Source organism: Camelus dromedarius, chromosome 30 (assembly GCF_036321535.1).
Source record: "Camelus dromedarius isolate mCamDro1 chromosome 30, mCamDro1.pat, whole genome shotgun sequence".
NCBI lineage: Eukaryota > Metazoa > Chordata > Mammalia > Artiodactyla > Camelidae > Camelus > Camelus dromedarius.
The window spans coordinates 14,525,615-14,550,506 of record NC_087465.1 but is presented as its reverse complement, the minus strand read 5'-3'; the positions used below and the strand labels follow the sequence as shown (position 1 = coordinate 14,550,506).

The 24,892-nt window shown below is 44.7% G+C and overlaps 1 long non-coding RNA gene across 4 annotated transcripts in view; it reads right to left on the bottom strand.

Moving 5' to 3' along the window:
- Positions 1-24,892, bottom strand: part of LOC116149631 (uncharacterized) — a 135,438-nt gene that overhangs the window by 45,639 nt on the left and 64,907 nt on the right. For 3 of the 4 annotated variants that reach the window (XR_010378483.1, XR_010378485.1, XR_010378486.1), the window contains exon 3: positions 13,456-13,605. This is a non-coding gene — a long non-coding RNA (uncharacterized LOC116149631). Of the gene's footprint in view, positions 1-11,900; positions 11,982-13,455; positions 13,606-24,892 lie in introns of all 4 variants that reach the window. The other variant, XR_010378484.1, reaches the window with a different exon arrangement.

The window sequence follows — 24,892 nt, the reverse complement described above, 5'->3', positions numbered from 1 at the left end:
TTACAGAGCTGCAGACTCCAGTTCATTAATTTGGCAACAGATAGGTTTCAAAAGAGGGATTCTTGGACCGCTTCTCCGAGAGGGTCTTTCTAGGGTTATTTAAGGACTGCATTTTTCCTCATGACATTCACAAAGGATTGGTGGTCTTGAGGAGCAATGAGCTCCTGTGAATGAGAATATACAAGCAGAAAGAGAGTCGGTATTGATCAGAAAATGTATGTATGGCACGAGGTGAGATGTTGGGATGGAAGATCCTTAACTGTTCTGATTTTAAAGTTTAATGATAGATACAGGTGGCCAATAGGCACGTGTAAAGATGTTCAACATCGCTAATTATCAGAGAAGTGCAAATAAAAAACTACAATGAGGTATTACCATCATTAAAAAGTCCACAAACAATAAATGCTGGAGAGGGTGTAGAGAAAAAGGAACCCTCCTACGCTGCTGGTGGGAATGCAGGTTGGTGCAACCACTATGGAAAACAATATGGAGGTTTCTTAAAAAAATAAGCAATCCCACTCCTCGGCATACATCCAGAGGGCACTCTAATTTGAAAAGATACACGCACCCCAATATTCATAGCAGCACTATTTACAATATCCAAGATATGGAAGCAACCTAAATGTCCATCAACAGATGAATGGATAAAGAAGATGTATATTTATACAATGGAATACTACTCAACTGTAAAAAAGTAATGAAATAGTATCATTTGCAGCAACATGGATGGACCTAGAGATAATCATACTAAGTGAAGTCAGACAGAAAAAGATAAATACCACATGGTATCACTTATATGTGGAATCTAAAAAATGATACAAATGAACTTATTTATAAAACAGAAACAAACTCAAAGACATAAAAAACAAACTTAGGGTTACCAAAGGGGAGCAGGAGGGATAAATTAGGAGTTTGGGATTACCGGATACAAACTACTACATATAAAATAGGTAAACCACAAGGACCTACTGTAGAGCACAGGGAACTACACTCAATATCTTGTAATAACCTATAATGAGAAAGAACATGAAAAAGAATATATATATATATATGTGTGTATAACTGAATCACTATGCCATATACCAAAAACTAACACAACACTAAATCAGCTATACTTCAATTTTTTAAATTAATTAATTATTTTAAAGTTTAATGATAGAAAGTTTGGCCCATTAAGTACAGTTTTAGTAAATAAAATTATTCCTCCAAATTCTCAGCTGGGCAGAGGGCAGGTCAGCCCCAGGTGCAACTGAGGACGGAGAGAGGTGGGTTCCACCCAGCCCCACATCCCGCTCTCCCCAGCAACGCTGCAGGCTCCTCAAACTGGCCTTCTGCACAGGGCCAGCTCTCCTTCCTAGAAAACGTTCCTACTGGGCCTTCTTCTTGCTAGGTGTCTGCTCCCACACAGCTGTACTTCATAGTCTGGTGTGCTGTTGGACACATGGGTTTTGGATTTCAACTGACTGATTTTAAGTCCGGGCTCCGTATTTCCTGGTTCCATACTGTTTACGTGACCTCAAGTTGAGTCTTTATTTTCCTTACCAGTAAATGGTCATAATAATGGTACCTACCCTATTGGGTTTTCTTAACAATAAAAGAATAATAAACAAAAATCACTTAGCTTGGTGCCCGGAACACCATAAATACTTACTGAATATAAGCCAATGTCATTAAATTAAAGAATTAACTGCTAATAAGGTTCAGTGCTGCTCTTTCTAGAGTAACATAGTGATTCATAGCATGAATTTGGAGCCAGTCTATCTGGATTCAAAACTCACCTCTACCACTTTCTAGTTATGGGACCTGCTTTGGACAAGTTACCTAATAGCTCTGTGCGTCCATTCCCTCAGATGTAAAACAGGGAAAATAAAAATACCTACCTCATTAGGTTGTGGTGAGAATTACCTACATTAATAGTTGTAAAGCACTTAAACCAGAGTCTCATGGAGGAAATGTCAGTAGGTGTGAGCTATCAATAGTATTTGCAGAATTATTCACTTTTCAAATGCTCCTCAATTGTCTGAAGGAATGAATCTGTAATGGTGAAAAGTCCAATGATACGGGCTTCGGGGGAAGTTATCTGTAAGTGGGAGGGCCTTCGGCGTCTATCAGATTGAACCATCTGTGTGGGCAGTAATTCTCTTGGGCTGCCTGAAGCTCCAACCACACTCGTGGCTCTCCCTTCGAGCCTCTAGGCAGCAGCCAGACCACTCTGGTGTAGAGATGGGAGAATGATGTCCTGTCACCCTCACAGTTATTGGGAAGGGGCTGCTGGAGCAGGTGTCAAGCCTGGCTTCCTCACACACCCTAACCCAGGGCAGACTTCATCCCTGATCTCTGCAGAGCTCAGTGCTGTTCAGCTACTAAGGAAAGGACCATACCTCCTTGGGGCGTTCCTCTCCTACAGACCCTGCCAAACCCCTTCACCCGCCTCCTCCACTACAGGCACAAGCCATTTCCTATTCCTCTTTGTATTCCCAGAGCCTGACACATACCAGGTGCTCACTAAGTCTTTTCAAACAGACTGGTTTATCCACAGACAGGCTCCATCCCTACTCTGGTCCCCTGCCCACCTGTCCACTTCTGGAGCTGTTACACCAGACAGCTTCTGGGGCCCTATGTTTGGAAAATTCTTTGGGGGCTTCCAGGATTTCTAAATCACAGCAGAGACACCTTCATCTGTGACTGTCAGTGGTCTCAGAAGAGGACATCAGCAGAATGTTCCAGGGCGATGCCCTGAACTCAGCCAGCACAGGACTCTCAGAGACCCAGCAAGGCGGACACACCCCGCCCCAGGAATTCCATCTCAGCTTGTCCAGGTTTCAAAAGCGGGATTCTTAGACCACTTCTCTGAGAGAGTCTTCTGGTATGTTCTGAATGCTCTCTCTGGGTTATTTAAGGACTCCACATTATTTCCTCACGACTTCACCCACAATTTTTGATTCAGCCTCTCCTGATTCAAAATAGCAAGACCAGGCATCCACATAGCACGTGTCCCCCTTTATTTCAAGCTGGTATAAAATGTAGAAATGTGCGGCACAGCCCCCTAAAGCAAGTGCCTTGCGCTGGATGACTGCGGTACCTTTCATTGTCACAAATATTTAGAAGACTCTCCTTCCATTTTACAGGAGAGCAGACGGGGGCTGAAGGAAGCTCAGTGACTTGGACAAGCTTCTTAGTGACGAGCTGGGACACGGCTCGGGGACTCCTAGCTTCTATTTGCACTGGAGGTGACTGTGACATCAGGATTGGAGAGAAACTTACAGATGAACTAGTCCAGTGTACTCCTTCAAATTTGATTCAGGAGAAAAATCGAGCTAGTTCTAAAAAAAGATTTTTTTTTAAACCAGAAACAAAAACTGAAGCCTAAAGTAAGTAGAAACGGTTCACATGCAGCAGGAAGTAGGGAGACAATGATGAAATAAGGCAAAGCCAAACTCATCAGCAGCTTTAATACTGTACAGGGTGAGCCAGCGCCCACAAACGTCAGGTCATTACGTAGCACGCCTGAAACTAACGTAACAGTGCACATCAACCATATTTCAATGTTTAAAATAAATAAATATATAATAAGTTTAAATAGATAAAGGATGAACCAGTGTACTGTACTAACCCACCTATTATTTACTGAGGACGGGGCACTGTACTAATGCCAGGGAATCAGACATGAAAGCCTCCACCACATTCCAGTCTGTAGGATGGCACGAGAAACAGGAAAATCAATGAGTTACCGTGAAGAGTGGTACATCTCACAAGAACGGTATCTGTGCAGCGTAAGGGACTCCAGAGGCTGGTACTTCTCCCAACTCAGAAAGGTCAACAAAGCTTCAAAGGGGAGGTGGTGTTCAACTGAATACTGCAAAGCTAAGCAGGGTTTACCCGATGGACAAGGGGAAGATGAGGGTGTTCCTAGCAAAGGGAAGAGCTTGAGCAAAGGCGGGGGGGCTTGTAGTAACACAGCATTGTGGGGACACTGCAAGTGTAGCTGAGAATGGGCCAGTGCATGACAAGTCTCTGCTCTCGTGCCAAAGACTTTGAACTTGAACCTGAAGGTAACAGGTAACCGACCAAGGATTTTGTTTTTCATTGGACATAATGCGATCACATTCCTATTTTAGGAAAGTTCCCACTGGAAGATTATTTAGAAAATAGAGGACTCTGAAGGGGGCGGGGAGGGGACAGTCGAAAACATGACAGTCCAAAGCAGGTGAGAGATGATGAGAGTTGGAATTTCAGAGGCCGCAGGGGGCACAAAAATGTGTAAAGGATATTTCAGAATTAGAAATGATAGAGCTTAATGATTCAGGACATAGGAGAGAGAAAAGTAAAAACTGACTCACAAATTTCCCGTGAGCAGCTGGGAAGAAGGTACCATTGTCTAAGACAGAGGAGGAGAGGCTGGGGGAGCAGAGAAGTTCATTGGTTGAGCTGATAAATGTTGAGTTAGAGATGCCAGCAGGCCAGGTGAGGGGAGAGGTCAGCAGGCAGTGGGAAATATGAGTTTGGGCCCGGGAACAAGGACTGGAACGGGTCTGAAGTCTTTGAAATCATCAATATACCGATGGCAGCTGGGGTCATGGATGTGGCTGTGATTACCCAGGGGACACACAGTATCAGAAAAACAGAACGAGGCTCAGGACAGCCTTGGGGAGCAACAGTAGCTCCAGGGATGGAGAGAAGGATGAAGACACGTGTGTAAGGGACACAGAGAAGTGACTAGAGATGAGAATAAGGAAGAAAGTGGAGTCACAGAAGTGTGAAGGGGAGGGAAGACAGCAATGGAGCTCACACTGCTTGAGCTCTGATGATGCCCCCAGCCCTAGCCCAGGAGTCTCACACATGTTCTCTCACTTACCGCTCCTGGAAACAGCCCACGAGTGAGGTATTAGTATCCTAATTTAACTAAAATGGAAATTGTGGCCCAGAGAAGTGCAGTAACTTGCCCAGGATTACACTGCTACCAAGTAGGGAAACAGGGTTAAAGCCAAACCTATCTGGCTCCAAAGTCCATAAGACTCTTTTTATAGCATAAATTGCTTCAGAAAGTCAAATAGGGCTGAAAAGGGCTGAATGAATGTCAGTCATCACTCAGCTAAGGGTGCGGCTTCCCTGTGGTGAGGTGCCGTGAATAGAAGGTGGGGTGAGAACGCAGACACAGGGAAGGGACAGTAGCTTTTTTGAGAAAACTGCCCTCCCCCATTCAACAAACACTCCAAAATATTTTTGACTGTCCCTATAATGTGCCACACACTGTTCTAGGCGCTGGGGGTCACGAGCAACTGTTCTCAGGGAGCTTGTGTTCAGGCAATGGGAGAAAGTTACTTAGCACATCACATCAAACACACAGCATATGTCAGACAGCAGGAAGTGCAAGGAAAAGAGATGAAGCTGGGAGGTGGCAGCGAGTAAGAGGCAAAGCAGGAGGAGGGAAGGTCGTCTGGCGAGCAAGGTGGTCTCAGAGAAGACTTTGAGCAGACACTTGAATAAAGCACTTGAACGAGGGAGACTGGCCAACAATCCAAGGGAGAGGAAGAACAAAAGCACATGCCTAGAGGTGGGATTACTCCTGCCTCCATCCAGGATCCACAACTGACAAAGAAGCCAGCTGGGCTGCCATGATTTAAGCAGCGGAGGGAGTGACAGAAGGGAGACCCACAGGGGCTGCAGCGCATAGGACCCCGGAGGCCACGGCAAGAAATCTGGGTTTTATTCCCAGATGGGAACCTCTGGAGGGAAGAGGTGCTGTCCTGCAACATCCATCCCAAAGGCATAGGTTACTGGGTCAGGGCTCCCTGGAAAATGGGGCTCCTATCCTCACTGCCTTCCTGGCTGGTGTGGTGGCCCAGCAGTGATGAGCAGAACGGCTGGAGGACCAGAGGCAGGCCCGGAGCAGGACACTAAGAGGACTTCCCAGCCCCAGCTTCAGTCATCAAGGGCCCTGGCATTGGTAGTGTGTGACATTCATCAAAACCGCCAGATGTAGAATAACCCTGGGTACCCTGTGTATTCCTGATGGAAGTCTGTATCTCCGCCCACCCCCACCACCCAGAACTCCTCCTAACACAGAAACCAAAACAGAAATGGAACTTTTAAACATCCACCACCTTGAACAACCTCAGAGAGATGTGACATCCAAAAGCACCTTCAGAGAATTAAAGCTGATGCTCTGGTCAGTGAGTTCCAGCCCAGCCCCGCCCCATCAGCTCCTAATGCAGGGAGTGAATCACAGCTGTGCAGATGACACACACGGCCCAGTGCAGGGCTTGCCAAGGGCATCCCGCAACGGGGTCCCGACGCTGACCACACTCAGCCGGCTCCACACCCCAGGAGGGTTCATGTGAGGGAAGAAACAGACAGGGGGCGGCCTTAGCCCAGGAGGCATGTTAGCCCTAGGGAAGAGTTTTGGAGCTAGTCTTCCAGCAGGAGAGCATTTATCACTCTTTATCTTCTTCTAAGCCCATTTGATAGGATAGGAATGTCAACTGAGGCCAACAGTATTGGGTGTAGTCTCCCTGCCATCTCTTTAGGGATAACAGAGGCCAGATGGCAAAGGAAGCTGCTCACTCCAGGGGATTTCACTGACCAGCTTTAGGAGAAGGGCTTTGGCACCCACTGAGGGCCTCATAACTGTTGTGTCCCTGTGTCTCAGTCTGCTGTCACAAAATGCAACAGACTGGATGGCTTATAAACACTGAAATGTATCTCTCACAGTTCTGGGGGCTGGAAGTCCACAATCAAGGCATAGTCACATTCTGGTGAGGGTCCTCTTCCTGGTTCATAGCCTTCCCACGTGTCCTGACATGAGGGAGGGGTGAGGGAACTCTCAGGAGCCTCTGTGATAAGGGCACAAACCCCTTTCGTGAAGTCTCCACCCTCATGACCTAAGCAACTCCCAAAGGCCTCACCTCCTAATACCATCATCTTTGGAGGTTTGGATATCATGACTCTGGGGGAGACACAAGCAGACCATAGCACCCTGGCTATTAGCATCCACTGACATGGCCCTCTTTCCCCCTTTAATTATGTCCTGAATTGAACATCTGATTTTTTTCCCTTAATTCCTGAGCACCCTCAGGATGGGATCAGCGTCCTTATGAGAAGAGGAGGAGACATCAAAGCTCGCTCTCTCTCTGCCAGGTGAGAACATAGAATGAAGGAGACCATTTGCCAGCCAGGAGGAGAAGCCTCGCCGGGAACTGAACCGGCTGGCACGCTGATCCGGGTCTTCCAGCCTCCAGAACTGTGAGAAATAAATGTCTGCTATTGGAGTCACCCAGTCTGTGGCATTTTATGACAGCAGCCCAAACTATGACAGTCTTCATTTGTTGTTCTCTCTCTCTCTACTCCACCGGACTATAAACTTCTCAAGACAGGAAATGTAACTTTTTTCTTTATGTTTCAGCACCTTCACATTTCTAGAACAATCCATCAGTCACAGGAAATATTGAATCCATGCACTGAATGGATGAATCTGTTGTCACACCCAGGATGGGGTCCTTCCCCAGAGAGAGACTTAATTTGACTGTGTGGCTCTTGTTGGTGGAATTTCAGGAATGGGGCAAGTGAGAATCTCGGGGCTCCTTTTATATTCTGGAAAGGCAGCTGCTTCTTTGGCTTTGCCTGGATGAGCCCTAAAAATCATGGTTCTCCCCTCGTACCCACCTTAATGAGGCCTTAAACTGAGCCCCTGGTTTCCGTTCCCTCCAAATCCGTGCGCTTGAGATGTTTTGTACATGTCACGATTCTGTTTCACCATTCACCATTCTATTCTGGACTTCACGCTTGCTAGCCCTGATGTGCAGTTTGGAGGCAACACTCAACACACTGACCTGGAGGCAAAGATCGTCCATAATACAATGATCTGGAGCATCAGAAGATTTTCTCCTCTAAACTCCTCAAATCATCTAAGCCGCAAGGAACTGCAAAATTCCATTATGTAGAAAGCCTCCTTAAAGCGAGATGTCACCTCCCTAAAGCAGTTACAAATTTTGTTTCCTTTCCCTTCTACGTTTGCTTTTCCAAGAGAAACATTTGCTCACTTTTTTAGCTACCTGCTAGAGTCATGCTGGAAAGTGAGATGATTCATCAAGTTTCCAGGGCAGCTATAGGGAACCCGAGCCAGGCATCTGGACACTTGTGTATAGAGGGCGGGTAACACCCTTTCTACCCAGATGGAGCTCACTTATTTTCCATAGCATTTAAAAACTGGGCCTGGCACCATTATTCACCCTATTTATAGCTTAACGTGCAACATAATATTTACTCCAGGCTCCAATAGGAATGCTTCTTTTAAATGTCAGGGGATTATTTACTATGGTAAACTAATTAGCTGCATAAATGCTTCCCTTTTCAAGGGTGGGTGAGGAGGAGACTGCTAATGCTTCTTGGATTAACCTAGCATTATTGTCGTTTGAAGTTCTTTTACATTTAAGAGAGTTACTGCCAGACTGCCCGACTTTGCACTCAGAGTACATCTGTTGCTTAAGTGATGGGAAGTTACTTTAACTCATGGGGTGAAATGCAACAGAATATGAATGCCATGCATCCTGAATTAAGAGAGAATCATGCAATTTGAACATGGGGGGCAAAGTCAACATTCCATGTTCTTGATTGGCTGTTTTAATTCACACTACTACGACAAGTAGATCAACATGCAAAATGGTTACAAATGAAAGAAGCGCTGAAGGTTGATGGTCCCTAAGGAATGATTACAGTGGTTGAAAGCAGTCTTCTTGGATTTTTCAGGAATTCAATTCAATGATGCTAGTAAATAGCAAATGAGATCTAGATCTGTGGAATTGTCATATAGGGACATATTTCATCTTGGGGAGTGGGGGACATGCTCACAAAGGGATTATTAATATGAAAAACTATTTAATGGAACTTAGAATGTAGGGAGAGAGAAATCCTTTTCAAAAAAGAAAACAGCCATGTGTGAGTTTTTAATACATCTCACCCCTGTGCCTTATTTTTCCATAACAAGAAGATTTTAAGTAGGGGGTGGGTTTCTGACCAAGGAAGTAGCATAAAATGCAATCCTATATATGAACAACATCACAGATCAGAAACAGTCATAATTTACTGTATTTAACAATCATACTACTGACTACTGAGCTTTCTCGGCACAGGCATGGCTCTGAGTGCGTCACAGGAATTGTCACTGGATCCCCAGGGAGATATGCACTGTTATTCCATTTTCAAGATGAAGAAATTCAGGCAAAAAAAGTTAAAGGACTCGTCCAAGGTGAAGTGAGGAGGTTGGAAATATAAGGGGAAAGTTCTCAAACTGTGATTTGGGGACCCTTGGAGGTAATTGTGACCCTTTGCAGAGGTCCAAGAGGTAAAAACTCTTTTGTAATAAAGCTAAACTACTATTTGCCTTTTTCTCTCTCACCCTCTCAGAGGTATACAGCAGAGTCTTCCAGATGCTACATGATGCATGACATTGCAACAGACTGCATCCGGACATGTGGACATGCCAGCTTCTACCAAGCCAGACATTCAAGAGGTATGCAAAAATGCAGCAGCACCACTCTTCTCACTAACTTTTGGGTTTGTTTTGAAAAACAGAATTATTTTCACAAAAAAAATTACATTGTTTATGTTAATATTTAATGGGTTTATTATTCTTATTTTTAAATGAATTAATAAATATGTTTATATCTTCTTGGATTTAATTTGTAATGTAGTAAATACCTCTAGCTGTAGCCCATATATACAAAAGCACTATGGGGTCCCCAACAATTTGTAAGAATGTATAAGAGTCCTCAGATCAAAAAGCTTAAGAGCAACTGAAGCACCATCTTTCACGTCATATAAAATAAGCATCCACAGATCACATACATTTAAAAAAAAACATCACGTACACTGATGACAGAAGAGGTGATGACGACATAGCAGGATCTGTGTGTTGTCAAAAATATTGATGGAAAAATAAACAAATAAATAAAAATCAGTCTATGGTCCAATAATTTTCAACATCTGAATATTTAGATACCTGACTCTGGAGCTGAGATTTAACATTTTAATCTAAATGTGTCCTTTGGCTTTTAAGAGAACCACTGCCTAGTCCCAACAGCCAGTCTCACTTTTTCACATCACTCCAATCTCCACTTAGAAGACCTGGCCATCCTATCTAAACCAGCACCTTCCCCATCCCCTCCATTACTCCCCACCCCTTAATTTGCCTTATTTCCCTTTATAACAGTTACCACATCTAACATACACATATTTTTTCTGTGCCCTTCACCTTCACATGAATTGTAAGCTGCATGAAGGTAGGAATATTTACCTTTTTGTTCACATTGCAACCCTAGTACTCAGAACAGTGCCAGAAAAGTAGTAGGTACTTGACAAATAAGTATTTGAATAAACAAACAAATGTTTTACATAAAAAATACAATGGAAGAGCAAAAACGAAAATAAAATAGGTGCTTTAAGCATAAATTATCCAAACAAATCACCAATTCTGAGTAAATAGATGAGTGCGTGGTTGTCCTAGATGAGTGCAATATGTTGACAACGTTATGTCCTCTCCCCGAGCTCACATTTCCAGCTTCTCTTGCAGTTGCGGGTGTTGGACTGAGCTCTAGCCAGTGCTTCTCAAACTTGAATGTCCCTTCAAATCACCTGGCATTCTTGTTAAGCTGCAGATGTGAATTCAGTAGGTCTAGGGCCTGCAATTGTGTATTTCTAACAAGCTCTCAAATGAGGATAATGCTTCTAGTCTCTGGACCCACCTATGAAGTCTCTTCAGTATCAACCCTTTAAAACCTGTGCATGTAAAAGCAATGACACCCCAGTAGCCATGAGCAAACCTAACATCCAAATCTTGGTTTCTTCAATAAAAGGAACCCTGGCTCCTTGGGGAAATGGCTGATTCTAAGACTGGGGCAGAAAATATGAGCCTGAAGGGCACTGTTGTACCAGAAATGAAGGAAGTTCTTACATATGTCACAGGGACACAAGAGCCAACTGAGAGAGTCCCAATGGCCAAAGCTGGATCAATTCGAGCCACAAAATAAGTAAGGCAGAATTGATCATATAAAATAAACATGTGAGAGTCCATACTTACATAAATGAATTAGTGAATAAATTAACAAACAGGAGAGAAGAGATGCCTCCCCTGCAGAACTCCAAATCATTTATGTAGATGCTCCGCCCCCAGGGAGGAGGAGCAGACCCCACCCTTAGGTGTGAGCTGTACGTTGTGACTCCAAAGTGCAGCATGAAAAAGGGGGGGGGGGGGAGAGTAACTTCATAGTCGAGACACCTGACAAACACACCTCAGCTAAGTGATCAAAGTCACATCAACAGTGGTAAGTCATGTGGAGTGTGATATGATGTGATGACAATGACCCTTGACCACTGTGGTTTTTCCTCCCCAACACACATAAGCCCAGTCTAACCGTAAGAAAAACACCAGACAAATCCAATATACGGGCACTGTACAAAATACGTGACCAGTACTCCTCAAAACTATCAAGGTCATCAGAAAAAGGAAAAGCCTGAGAAATTGTTACAACCCCAGAGGAGCCTAAAGAGACATGAAAACTAAATATAACGTGGGATCCTGAAATTCTTTGGTAAAAGGGTATTAGGTTAAAAACTAAGGAAATCTGACTATAGACTTTAGTTGACGAACTATCACTATTCATTCATTAATTGTAATAAACGTACCATACTCATGTAAGATACCGGTAACAGGGAAAACTGGGTGCAGGGTTTATGGGAACTATGTAGCATCTCAATTTTTCTGCAAATCTAAAACTGTTCCGAAAAATAACATCTTTTTAAAAATTTTTTTCATGATTCCCCCAGCTCTCCTTTTTCCTTCCAAGACAGACCCATACGAACCTGAGAGTGACGGCCTCTTAACATCTGTCCCCCAGGGACCTTACCTGCCTCATCCCAGTGCCAGCCCTGTTCTGAGGGAACTCTGAGGATGGCTGATGATATAAAATGGAGGAGGGTCAGCTGCCCTAGGTAAGGGTGAAATAAATATTAAATGTGTTAAGCCACTGAGATTTTTGAGTTTGAGTTGTTACTGTAGCACAGCCCAACCCACCCTCACTAAATGTAATAATCTATACCAGGGGTTGTAAACAATGACCCATTGGTCGAATTCACTCTGCAGACTATTTTTGTATGATCTTGTTGCTAAGAAAGATTTGTACATTTTTAATTGGAAAAAGGTGGGGTGTATGTGGAAGTGGGGGGAAAGGGGAGAAAAAGAGACCATAGGAGGCCCGAAAAGCCTAAAATATTTACGATCTAGCCCTTCATAGAAAAACTGTGCCAATTCCAGATCTACATCATACAGACTATCCTATTATAGAAAAAGTTAAATCTACACAGAGTTCATCACACTAACCCTCCCAAAAGGGCACCTGAACCCACAGGGCTCCTCTCATTGCTGACAGGAGCAATTCAGAAAGGAGCTGGACTGTGAGAGGTTTCCAGTGATGACAAATGCACATCAGTTACATCTCTATTTAAGAAATGCCTTGAAAAAATGAAACATATTATTAAACATCTAAAAACACACTTGTTAACTGAACCACATATATTTAATTCTTTTCACACTGCAGCCAAAAGATACTTCCCTTACACTGTAGAAATGGGCCCTTTACAAATGACATACTCTACTAATTTCAAAAGATGAAATTTTAATCCCCATAAAATATAAGAAAGGAGGTGCTTCATAGGTGAGTGTGGTTATTTGTCTGACAAATTTTCCAGTTAAACATAACTAGTTCAGCCAGAGCCCTCTACTATGACTCACTCTTGAATTCTTTCCTGCCTGAAGCCAAGGACCCTCACTTGGTGGGGTGCATGACAGGGACTTGACCGAGATGTGGGACACAGCCATCCTCTCACCCATTTTTCCTGTATCACACAGATTAATCTTGTATAATCTTTGAAGTTTGTGGGCCAGTATGTGGAATACCGGGTGGGCTCTCTGCCTGGACTTCTCTGCCTCACACCAAACCCTAAAACTTTGAGGAAGGGACCGCCTGTGCGGCAACCCTCGACCAAATGAGGATGCGGGACGAAGGCTGGTAAATCAATCCTCTCCACTTGCTTGTCTCAGGCAGAGGATCCTGCGTTAAACATAATGTCTTCACACACACTTCTCAAGTTGTGCCCTAATGGCATGGGAATTCTGATAACCTATTTGTTGTTTCTTTTCTTCAAAAAGAAAAAGGTAAGTGGTGTGTTTATAATTCTATCTGTTGTATCATCAAATACATGCCTGAACAAAAGTGAACTTTCATTTTTGACCAAACATCTATGAAAACTGAAGTCCCCACTTCTAATTATATGCATCTGGTGATTGAAGAATTTTCCATAGACTAGCTCTTGACTCCCTGTGGAGCTCTGGCCCCACCTTAAACTTTGTTTCCCTCTTGCTGGGCTGCACCCCACAGGCCCAGGAGGCCTGTCCCCACTCACCTTCAGGACCGAAGAAAGAGCCCCAGAGTCAGTGACAGAGACCTCAGTGGTTTAACAGATGGAGGGGCTTCCATGTCTGAAATAAGGTCCTGGGGCGACTCCCTACCATGGGTGGTGGAAGGCAGGCAGGACAGCAGCAGTCTTCGCTCCCTGGGGGAAGAGAACGTTGCCACTTAAGGGGGGAATTACTTCAGGCTGGCTCACTGTTACCAGGAAAACCAGCAGAGGGGGCACGCCCCTCACTGCCCTTTTGACAGCAGTCACTAGCTGGGGCCGGGGGCAAGTACATAGGAAGAGCCTGTGAGGAGAGTATAGGGGAAGCAGGCACTGGTCCAGCAGGGGATGTACAGAGAGCGGGAGAACAGCCACCCAGAGTGGCCTGACCGCATACCTCTACAGCGCATATGCTTCCTGTTTTGGGGTCTGCAGTGCACGTTCATAGGTTCAGAGCATCTGGCCCTAAGGCTTACAACCAGGACAGTGGTGTCAGTTTCACTATACCAGGTAGTCAGCAAAGCATCTGTAAACCACAGAAACATGTCCCAGTAAACTTACCTGCATGAATCCCCAACTCTACTTTCCCTTAGCTGGATCTCAAAAATGCACACAGCCCCTCCAAAGTCACCTGACAGCTGGGGACGCGAGATCCAGAAGTCAGAGTAAAAAGACAGCAGTCGTAACAAACTGCAGTTACTCTTGCAAATTTTACAACATACGACCATGTGAGCACATCCCTCCGGCCCTCCCAGGGCCTGGGGGCGGAGGGGGGCATGCAGAAGAGGGTCCTTGAGGGTTAAGCTTCAATAGCTTCAGGGCAAATCCACCTCTGGGCATAGCTGGCCTCCAAGCGATGGACTATAGGAGTCTGGAGCCAAACTGCCCTGGGACATCATCCTAGCTCCGCAACATGAGTTCTTCCCATCTCTCTGACCATCTGATGTCTGCATCGCACTCCTCACTACTAGTTTCTCTATCAATTGATTTCAAGGAAAAATGAAAATAAAACAAAACAAAAAAACGCAAAAAAAAAAAAAACCCACGAAGAAACAAAACTCTGGATGACTTAACACAAAAATAAATAAATATTAGAAAATACTTGGTGCCTGCCACGCTAGAGGACATTGGTAAATAGGCTGAAACCAAATGCAGTTTCTGGATTCCACGCCAAGGTTACCACTTGAAAAACATTTCTCAATAGTCTCTGTGTCTTTATCTCTTTTCATTAGAATTCAAAATCCTAGGCAGGAGCATTGGATTGGCTGAGCACGGTCATGTGAATGAAAAATATTGCCAGCTGTATCAGTAAACAAAGGACGCTGCAGCCATCAGGTCATCAGCCCTTACTGCCGCCCCGAAAGGAGAGAGGGAACTCAGGATGGAGACAAGCAGGCAGCCCGGGCTCTGCAGCCACCCCCAACGGTGCACCCAGAAGGAACTCAGGATGGGAAAGAACAAGATACTGGCCCTAGACAGCTAAGGTACATATCAAAGGAATGATTTCAATGAGCCCAGACTTTTGCACCTCCCCAAACAGAAAAGCACTAAATTCCTTAACTTGAGATATCTGATTTTCTTTAATTAACAGTAATCTCTGATGTTCCAACTGCCTGGTCTTTGTTGCAAAAACTCCTATATATCCCGGCTCCTCCCTTGCCTCTTTCGAGCAGCCTCTTAAAGCGATCTGAGAGGCCACCTCCCGGGCTCGAGTCCTTGGAAAGTCTACTGAATAAAACACACCTCTCAACTTGTAGGTTGTACCTTTTTTTTTTCAGTCTACAGTCACATGCGTGCATCTTTATTCTAGGGGACATGAAAGAATTCATATGGGCATGAAGATGCATCTTTGGCAGATTCTCAAGAATAGGGAGGAGGTCTGGATGTTGGGTATCAAAAAAAAAAAAAAAAGAGTCAAATGTCTGCCAAAACTTTTGCCCCACTCCTTTGCAACTATGTGGGGTTTTGTCCCTCTTTCTCACTAAGCTGTGAGCTACTCTAGCAATTATCTTGCTTTTCTTTGTATGCCCTACGCCATGCAGCACAGCGCCTGGGTTAAAGTAGGTAATCAAGAAAAGTGTTGAGTTGTTGTGTTTGTTTTGTTTTGAATAAGAAAACTCATAGAGCTCTTGAGAAACACAGACCAAAATCAAGCTGAGGGATGAAACAAACAAAAAAACAAAATCAAGAATAGTTAAATCTCTGGACCCAGCCGCAGGGTCACCTGGAATCCATAAGGGCTAAAAAGTCAGGTATCAAAGACTAGCATCCACCCCAGGCCGGGATGGACAAAGGAAAAGGATCCAGGAAGAAGTGCCCAGAAATTCTGCCAACCAAGCAATTCTGTGGTTAAGTCGGGATGAAAATCTAGAATGTAGAAACTCAGTGATTTCTTAAAACCTTTTCCTCTTTATCATTTTTAAAGTAAAAACGCCCTCTGAATTACTGCACTTTTTCAACTGCACCAAAAGGGGTCTAGACCAGCGTCGCTACCAACATGAGGCTCCCTGAGAGATCAGCAAAGCTGCATGGCTCCAGGGAGACCCCAGGAAGGACCAGCTGAGCCAGAATGATGGGGCAGTCAGTGAGGGCTGATGGGGAGGGAGCCCGGCACAAGTAACTAGAGGATCCTTTTCCCTTTGGGATCACTCACCTGGGGGCTGTGGGGAGGAGGAAGAAGAGCCAGGGAGAGGCAAGAGAGTGAAATCAGTGGGGGGTCACGGTCAGAGACGGACTAGGGGGAAAGGTGCCTGAAAGCCATCGCCAGGAGAAAGAAATGTGCCTCAGGTGAAGGCCATGTTCTAAACTGCACTGAGGGAAACAGACAAAAAAAACAGGCAGCACAGTGAAACTGTAGGACAGACAATCCGCTGCTGGGATGCTTAGCTCCTAAAGGACAGGCGTCTGCAAATTCTTTCATGTGGTTAAACATTCATGGTCCCTTTTCGGTATGTCAGAATTAGGCTCACTGATAATTAGAACACTTCTTTGTCTCATCACCTCTGGGTTCTGGATGTTCCTCGGAGCTGGATGATCCTCTGAGTATAGTTATTTCAGAGAGAAATGGTGGGATGCTGAGAAGGCAGCCTGGCCAGTCACACTGCAAACCCTCAGGGCTTCCAAGTTTAGAACTCAGGCTGCGGCTGTGGCTTCCTGGTTTGTTGATTAAGATACATGAATGATAGCTTTTTATAGATTTTATGACTCCTTCGTAAGTAGCAGTCATTTTAAATTCAAAGAACCTTTCTAATTTTGGGAAGCAACTGGACGCCTTGAACATTCTTGCTGGAGAATGAGTATCTCGTGGTGGATGGCCGTCACACCAGACTATTACATCTATAAATAGTCATTCGTGGATCTTTTTCTGGCCAGAAGAAAGCAAATGTTCCAGGTTTAACTTGCAATATGCAGAGATGGGTGCCTGTTCGTTTGGAAACTTAAATATTTTCAGCATTTTATGTCTCAAACTTTCACCCAAATAAGACAATTTTGACTATCTCCAGAGACCACTACTTCTCATCCTTTATGTTTCATTACAATTTTATTGAGTCTAGAAAAGCCAGATGGCTAGAGATATCAGAGTATGAGTTAACATCAAAGATATTTTGACCTGCAGAAGAGCAGATACTGTATTGAGACAAGCAGAAAAATGACTTCAAGGGAGTACAGTGAACAGTGTTAGTGCTGCATTTTTCTAAAATATTTCTAAGACCCTCACAACCAGGGAAAGACAAATAAAACATTTTTTAATCAAATATTTTTTCCTTAATCCAAATCTGATCTCCTAAGTATGCTTCTAGTTTGTTTTTGAGCATCCTTTCTGATTATTTTTGTTGACTTAGAGGGACTTCAAATTTGAAATTAGTCCTCAAACCTGCTTTTTCCCTATCATTCTCTCAGCCCAGACTAATGGACAACTCCCATGTGTTTTCAGCACAATGCTGTGGATGAAGAAAGTCACCTGCCATGTCAGTAAACAAAGGATGTTGTGGTCATCAAGCCATCAGCCACTGCAGCCTCCCTGACTGTGCATCCTGAGGGAATCCGGATGGGAAAGAACAAGATACTGGCCCTAGACAGCTAAGGGGCACATCAAAGGAATGGTTTCAATGAGCCTAGACGCTGGCATCTTCCCATACAGAGAAAAGCACTGAATTCCTTAACCTGAGATGTCTGGCTTTCTTTAACTAACAGTAACATTTCAACGTTCCAACTACCTGGTTTATGTTGCAGAAACTCCTATGTATCCTGGCTCCTCCCTTACCCCTTAGGGACAGTCCCTCAGGGCTCTGAGAGAGGCTGTCTTCCAGGCTTAAGTCCTCAGTATGTCCACTGAATAAAACGTAATTCTCAACTTTTAGGTCTTTTTTTTTCTTTTTATCTTTTTCAATCAACAGCAGGAAACGAGTGTTTCTTTCTTATTTCACTTATTCCTGTTTAATCTTTATTTTAAAAATATCCACCATGTTTTCCCATATTTCTAGAGAAAATGTAAGTGGGAGGGGAGTCTCCATCATCTCTGTGTCTATTGCTCCTCCCACAGCCTTCTAGCTACTTGAAATATGCATGTTTTTCATTCCCCGGGTTAGTGCCTTCTTCCTCCTCACTGGCCTCACAGTATTTCTCCCAAACTCCTCAGATACTGTACAACAGTATTTACAAGCATCTACAAAACCTCTTTTTTTTTTTTTCTTGCAGATCAATCCTATTTTTTCCCACTGAGTTGGATCACTGTGGGCCCAAAGAAACTCCAGGCTAAGAACTCCAGTAGCCAGTATTTCTATAGCAATTAAGAAAAGCTATGAACTCTGACTACTCAGCAATAAAAAAGAATGAAATAATGCCATTTGCAGCAACACAGACAGACCTAGAGATTATCATACGAAGTAAGTCAGAGAAAGACAAATATCATATGATATCACTTGTATGTGGGCATCTAAAAAATAACACAAATGAATTTATTTACAAAACAGAAAAAGACTCAGAGACATATAAAACAAACTTACGGTGTCCAAAGGGAAAAAGGGAGGGGGAGGGATAAATTGGGAGTTTGGGATTTGCAGATATACACTACTATAAGAAAAACAGAAAAACAACAAGGTCCCACTGTACAGCACAGGGAACTATATTCAATAGCTTATAATAACCTATTACAAAAAAGAATAGATAAATATATGTGTAACTGAATCACTGTGCTGTACACCAGAAACTAACACAACATTATAGATCAACTATACTTCAATTGAAAAAAGAGAGAGAAGCTGTGAATTCTGGATTTGTTGCTTTGTTTTGGTTGTTAACGTTTGCCAAGCCAACGCACAAAGGCAGGTGAAAATGGTTTGCTTACGGAGTTCCTGCCTTAAGGGAACAAGCCTCACTGGCACATTGCTCATGGTTTCATCTGCGTCATAACCTTAGAAAGTGTCTTAGACGTCAAATTTCTACCAAGAGTTGTCACCCCATTCCTTTATTGCCCATTGGGATATTTATTGGTGATAAATCTCCAGGACTTCTCCTTTCAAAAAATCCTTATCTATCTTCTCTTCTCTCCTCTTCTCCTGATAAATCACAAGCGCAGACATACGGATGTGTACATAAATACCTACTCTCTTCACGTGCACAGGTAACTCCACTGTTAATCATCGTTCTCTGTAGATGAGACCCCGTTAACCCCAGTCAAGAAAAACTGGGAACTCCAGTTTCCTGCAAAGCTCTTCTTCCCTGTAGTTATTTCTGTGTCTTGGAGTTTTCAAGAACAACTCACAGCCATTTCCCCTTTCCCTGCTCAGGCAACATGACCCCTCCGCTTTTGAGGTGTGTGTCCCACTTAGCCAAGAGAGTGGACACCAGCTGGCCAGGCATCAGTGCTGATGGGATGGACCCGAAGGACAGCAGAATATGCCACCAAAAGCATGAGCAGAGGAGATCAGGACACACCACCCCAAAATACAGTGCTCTCGTATACTGATTATTTTGGACTATAGACACTTGAAAACCAGCAGATGCAGAGAAAGGCTTTCTCTGAATTCCCTTTATCTGCCCAAAGACAGAGCCTCTAAGAGAAACTCAGGTGTCATAAAGCCCCTCCACAGGAGTTTCATCAACCAGGGGAGACTGATCTCTATCACGGGGGAGGAGACCAGAAATTGACACCACACCCAGGCAAACTCTATCACAAACTGTCATGCCTGCCACCTATTCTTTTCAGGGCCCTTTCATCTTTCCTAAAAATCACTGTCTCTCCCGGAAGAGGCCTACACCCCTGCTGCCTTCCCCTGTTAACATGGTGCTGATTCTGTGGTCATCATTTCACAGTATGTGCACATCCAACCATCATGCTGCCCCCTTCAACTGAGACAGGGTTGTATGTCAATTACCTCTCAAGAAATCCTTTGGAAGAAGAAATCACAACTAAAACATAAAATAAAAAAAAAATTTAAAGATGGCGTTGAATCCTGAATTCTAATCCACCTCACAAGTTACTCATCTTCCCCTGAGTATCTGCCATGTATACAGGAGGTATCCATGCCAATAAACTTCCGTTTGGTTTTCTCTGGTTAATCTCTCTTTTATTACAGGGGTATCAGCTAAGCACTCCGAAGGATAGAGGAGAAATGAGCTTTCCTCCTCTATGGACCAAAGCCATGGAACTGGGTCAGGTCACCAACATAGCTGACGTTGGATGCTACTTCTGCCCCTACCTGAGGGCAAAGTCGCTGGTGCCTGGGCCAAGGGTACCATCTCCCATTGCTTCCAAAGCTTTCGATGCCCTTCCTCGACACTGGTGAGGTTTTCCCCTCCTCTCCCTACTCCTCCTGCTACTGTGGAAGAAGTCAGTGGCACTGGGGGCCACCCTCAGAGCTGGAGGCCCTGCTGGTGTGCCGGATCCCCCAAAGTGCCACAGCTCCGACCCCCAGGTCACTCTGCAGGTGCTCGTGGTGCCCAGGTGCGGATGCCTCTCCCACTTTGTTACTCTGTTGCCTGGCTCTCAAAACAATGCTGCCTTGTACTCCCAATGTTTCAAAGAGAGTTTGTGCAGAAACAGCTCTTCTTTTGTTATTTAAATCGATCTCCCCACCCCCACCCCCACCCTGGAATTAAGGCACAAGTCCTTTGGGGGCTGAATGAGGAGACTCTGATGGGTAGAAACCCAGCTTGAAGCCTCCCCTTCTTTTCGGCACCTGAGGCATAGTCAGCAGACCACAGCCTGGGCCTGAACGATTCTCTCCTCCCTCAGATGATGTATTTCCAAAGGGGCTCAGCTCCTCAGTCTGACAGACACCTTCCAATTTGCCCCGACATTTCTGAATTCTGAGGAAAGGTCCTCCTCATCTCAAGCTGCTCTCTGTGCCTCCCAAGCCCCTTCACCCCCGAGACAAGGGAAGGGGATCCAGGGAAATCACCCATAAAGTCGTGGGTGCCTGCAAGAAGGGGAAAGTGGTTTTTCATTCTCTGGGTGAGCATCAGCTGACCTGAACAATCAGCAGGACCACTTACTGCTTCCATCAAAGGGAAACAGAGCACCATAAATTTGGAGAAGAGCATCACATGAGGTCTTTAGCATTTCAAAACACACCCAAACTTCACAAAGTCTGCTTTCATCCAGAGACTTCTGGAGATGAGAGGTTTGGAGGTGTTACCTACAAGAGGATGACGTGGAATTGTAGTGAGTTAGTGAGCCTGCAAAAAAGAAGAGGGGCCCTACACCCCATCCCAGATCCCTGCAGCCTTCAAATAAAGAGGAAGAGAGAGAGCACAAGCCACAGAATGTGCCCAAGGACGTGGATGAAGGGATGTCCCACCTGGAAATATGCTTACGAGTGTGGACCACTGTCAGGGACCAAAGAGAGACACAGCTGGCCCCCTAGCATTGGAGGGGAGTGGGATGCAACTGACCTTGGCACACACCACCCTAGTTGACTGAAGCCACCAGCAGCACAGGAAGGCAACTGAGCAGACAAGATCAGGGCAGCCTCCCTCCTCACATGGGCTCCTGCTGTGGAAGCTGAGCCCAGCCATCTCTCCATTCCTCCTCCCCAATACAAGGGAGTAGGCAGACCCTAGAACAGAGCAGGGAGAGGGGGAGGCACTAGAACCAGACCCATGGCTCATACACACACACACACACACACACACCCCTCCAAAGTACAGGATTCAGAGGAAGAATGGAAAATGACCCACCCCTCCCCCTCTCCAAGTCCTGAACCAAACCCTGGATGGGGCAGGCAGAGATTTAAATTGACTGTAAGATGTAGCTTTAAATTAGATTAGGCTGCCCTGAGTTTAAATAACCGAAAACGACTGGGAAGACATCTAATCTGCCCAAGATGTTTCTATGGGTTCCGGACCAGGCAGAAGCAGAGACTGCACGGTGGGGCAGTGACTGGAGGGGAAGAAAACTGCTCCCCACCCAGTTCACAGTGATGAAGAAGTAAGCTACATTTGCGATACTCTCCCTTAAACACACCTCAGACTTTAACCCCTTTCTTCAGAACTCCTTTCCAGGGCTTCAAGTTGCTGTACAAGGCTAAGATTAGAAGGAAATACAGTAACACTTTAATAAGAAATTTCTTTAAAAGTCCCAAATTGATTTGGCCACCTTTTATATCCACAAATTACCCCCGAAGTGGTACTTTGCCTTTGTCTTCATCTCTGTACCTTCTAAGTTGAAGCTGTGACTGTGCTGGGATAAAAACCATGAATATGGAGAAAATATAAATAGTCCAAATTATTCCTTCCTCCTCCCACTTGAACCACTGCTCCTGCCTCTGCCTAAAAAAGACACTTGGAACATCTAGTCAGCAGTGAACAGACCTCTCTCTGTTCATTGAAATATTCTCCTGCAGCAAGTACGATCTGCTTGATCAACTTAAGATACAAATGTAATCACACTTGTTTATTACTCTAACTCCTCAAAGCCCCATTTATCTCCCCCTTCCCACCCCCCGGGAACTCTAAGATTTCCCTCTTCACTGAGATTCCCAAGAATCCAAGGATTTACGTCATCCCAAGGGAGTGAGTCCAGGCGGAAAGTGAGAAGTGTGGTCCCCACTGGTCCCAGGCTCCCGCCCGCCACACGGTGTCTCTGCTGAATGCTGGCTCCGCGCAGTGCGGTGCACACAACAGTTTGCCACTGCAGAGTTGCTCTGACTCAACTGGTCCCCTATAACCCTGCTTTATAACCAGCCCCCTTGCTTCAGACTCACACATTAAGGCACAGTTCTCCAGAGCCAGAATCAAGCCAGTGGGCGTCCAGCCTCAGCCACGCATTGTGCTCCAACTTCTCCCTGTGAGCCTCTGTGATGAGTCCAGAGTGCCTAATGCAAACTGGCCCACCAGACTCCGTGAGCTTCCCTGACAAGGCTGCCTTGTTAAGCCAAACAAAAGGTTCTGTTCCACCCTTCAAAAAGAACTTGCATTAAGCATACTAGACAGTTTCACTCAAATGACTCTTTTCTGAACAAAGATCTATTCCACGGTTGTTTGCCACATCCACCTACAGAGTGAATTACTGAGGATTTCTCTTGCTAAAAATAATTGTATCAAACACCCTGTTTTGCATTTCAACTCTTAAGATTAATAAATTTGGTACCGCTAAGGACCTTCTGGAAGGGCACTGAGCTTTAAGTCTGCAATGACAATCACATTCTTCCTGAACCGAACAACATGGTAATTTGGTGCCATATTGTTGGGTTGTCACCTAATCTGCCGAATGCCATCTAGACCCACTCTCCCCCTTTGTTTTGTGCTTGGAAATCCTCTTTCTCAGTTCACAGTGGGATTTGGCCAATGAGACACACCTGAGAGAGGTGAGAGGCAAGCGTTGACCTCCACAGACCCCTTCTCCAGCTGGCTGGGCCCTCCCTGGCCCCTTCCCAGCTTCTAGCTGCTCTTGCTACCCCCAGGGCACTGCACTAGTCTTTGGTGGTCTCCCTAATCCTGCCCAGGCCTTGAAAAATGCCCCTTTTCTAGACTATCTTCACATTTCCAAGTTCACAGCTGCCATCTGTTTCCTGCTGGAACCATGACTGATAGAACAGGAGTAAGACTAAAACAAAGTCTCTGTTATTTAAGCAAACCAAGCTTTCACTCACTGCAACGCTGTACACAGAACACGCTCCCACGGACAGGTGCTCCCCACCATCTCCGCCGTGACTCTATCCCTAGGCCTGAACATAAAAGGGGCCCCTCTCCTAATACCGAGGTTGTACTTGCAGAACCTTAGGGTGAATTATTTCTGCCAAGCAATACTCCACAGCTTGCGGCCAATGGCAAATTGATTTTCAATCAATCAGCCTTTCAGCATATTGGTCATTTGCTACAATAATTTTGGCAAGTTGGTTTTTGGTAAAGTGATCTTCCACCCTCAGTACTCCCCCTCCCATGTGCATTTCCTTGCTGTTTTGGTTTAAATTGAATGTCTGTCCCACTACAGTGTAGGATCATCTACCGGGAAGAATCACATGCTTCTTTCTCATCTTTGTGTTTTCCCCAGCCCTCTGCCAGGGCCCAACACAGTGTTTTGCACAAACAGCTCCTCAGTAAATGTTTGTGAAAGAAAGTGGAATGAAAAAAAAAGATACAATGAAACACTGAAGCAAAGACAGACTGAATCCATCAGGAATATACTGTTATACAGAGACAGTCAGGGTTTCTCTCTCCTGGTGATACAGTCACTGAGAAAGGAAGGAAGGGAGGAAGGAAGGAAGGAGGTGGAAGGAAGCTTTCAGAAGAGGAAGGAAAGAAAACAAGAAGGGAAAATTAAGAAGCAAAGGAAGAGAAAGAGGAAAATATCCTTTCATAAATCTATCTTAAGTAAAAGAAATTATATATCTATATACTCACTGACAGTACGTGGGCAAGTCACACCTGAAAGGGTTTTGTCACTAAGACATCTTGATTATTTGCAACAAAGCCCCTCTTAAAAATCGCTAGTAATTACATAAATAATGCCCAACATGTACCTTCTTTAACAGGATTTTCAAATTTTAATTCTCAGACTACAGTTTTAATTCTCCCCAGAAAAAAAAATCTTGAAATTTAAAACTCAAACCAGAAGTCTGACCAGGATCCAAACATGAATATGGTAGATCTGTCTCTGATTTCTAAAATAGGACCAGAGAAATTACTTTCCCGGCAGTATTTTTAGCAGTGTGAGGGAAGGCGCTCCCTGTGCTGCTTCTTGGCAGGCTCACAGTCTGCCACTCCCGAGCCTGTCCCCTGAATCCTCCTGTCACTCCATCTCCTGCACCAGTCATCATCTGCACCCCTGCCTTGGAACCGATGAAGCGGTCCTCACGGCTTACTGGGGTTCCTTTGCCTGATGTGGGGATATTTAAGACAGCAAGAGCTCAGCGCCTTGACAACCATGCTGAGAAAAGAATTCATTTATCACCTAGTTACAAAGTTCCAGGAACAGCCCAATTTAAAGAGATACTAATTC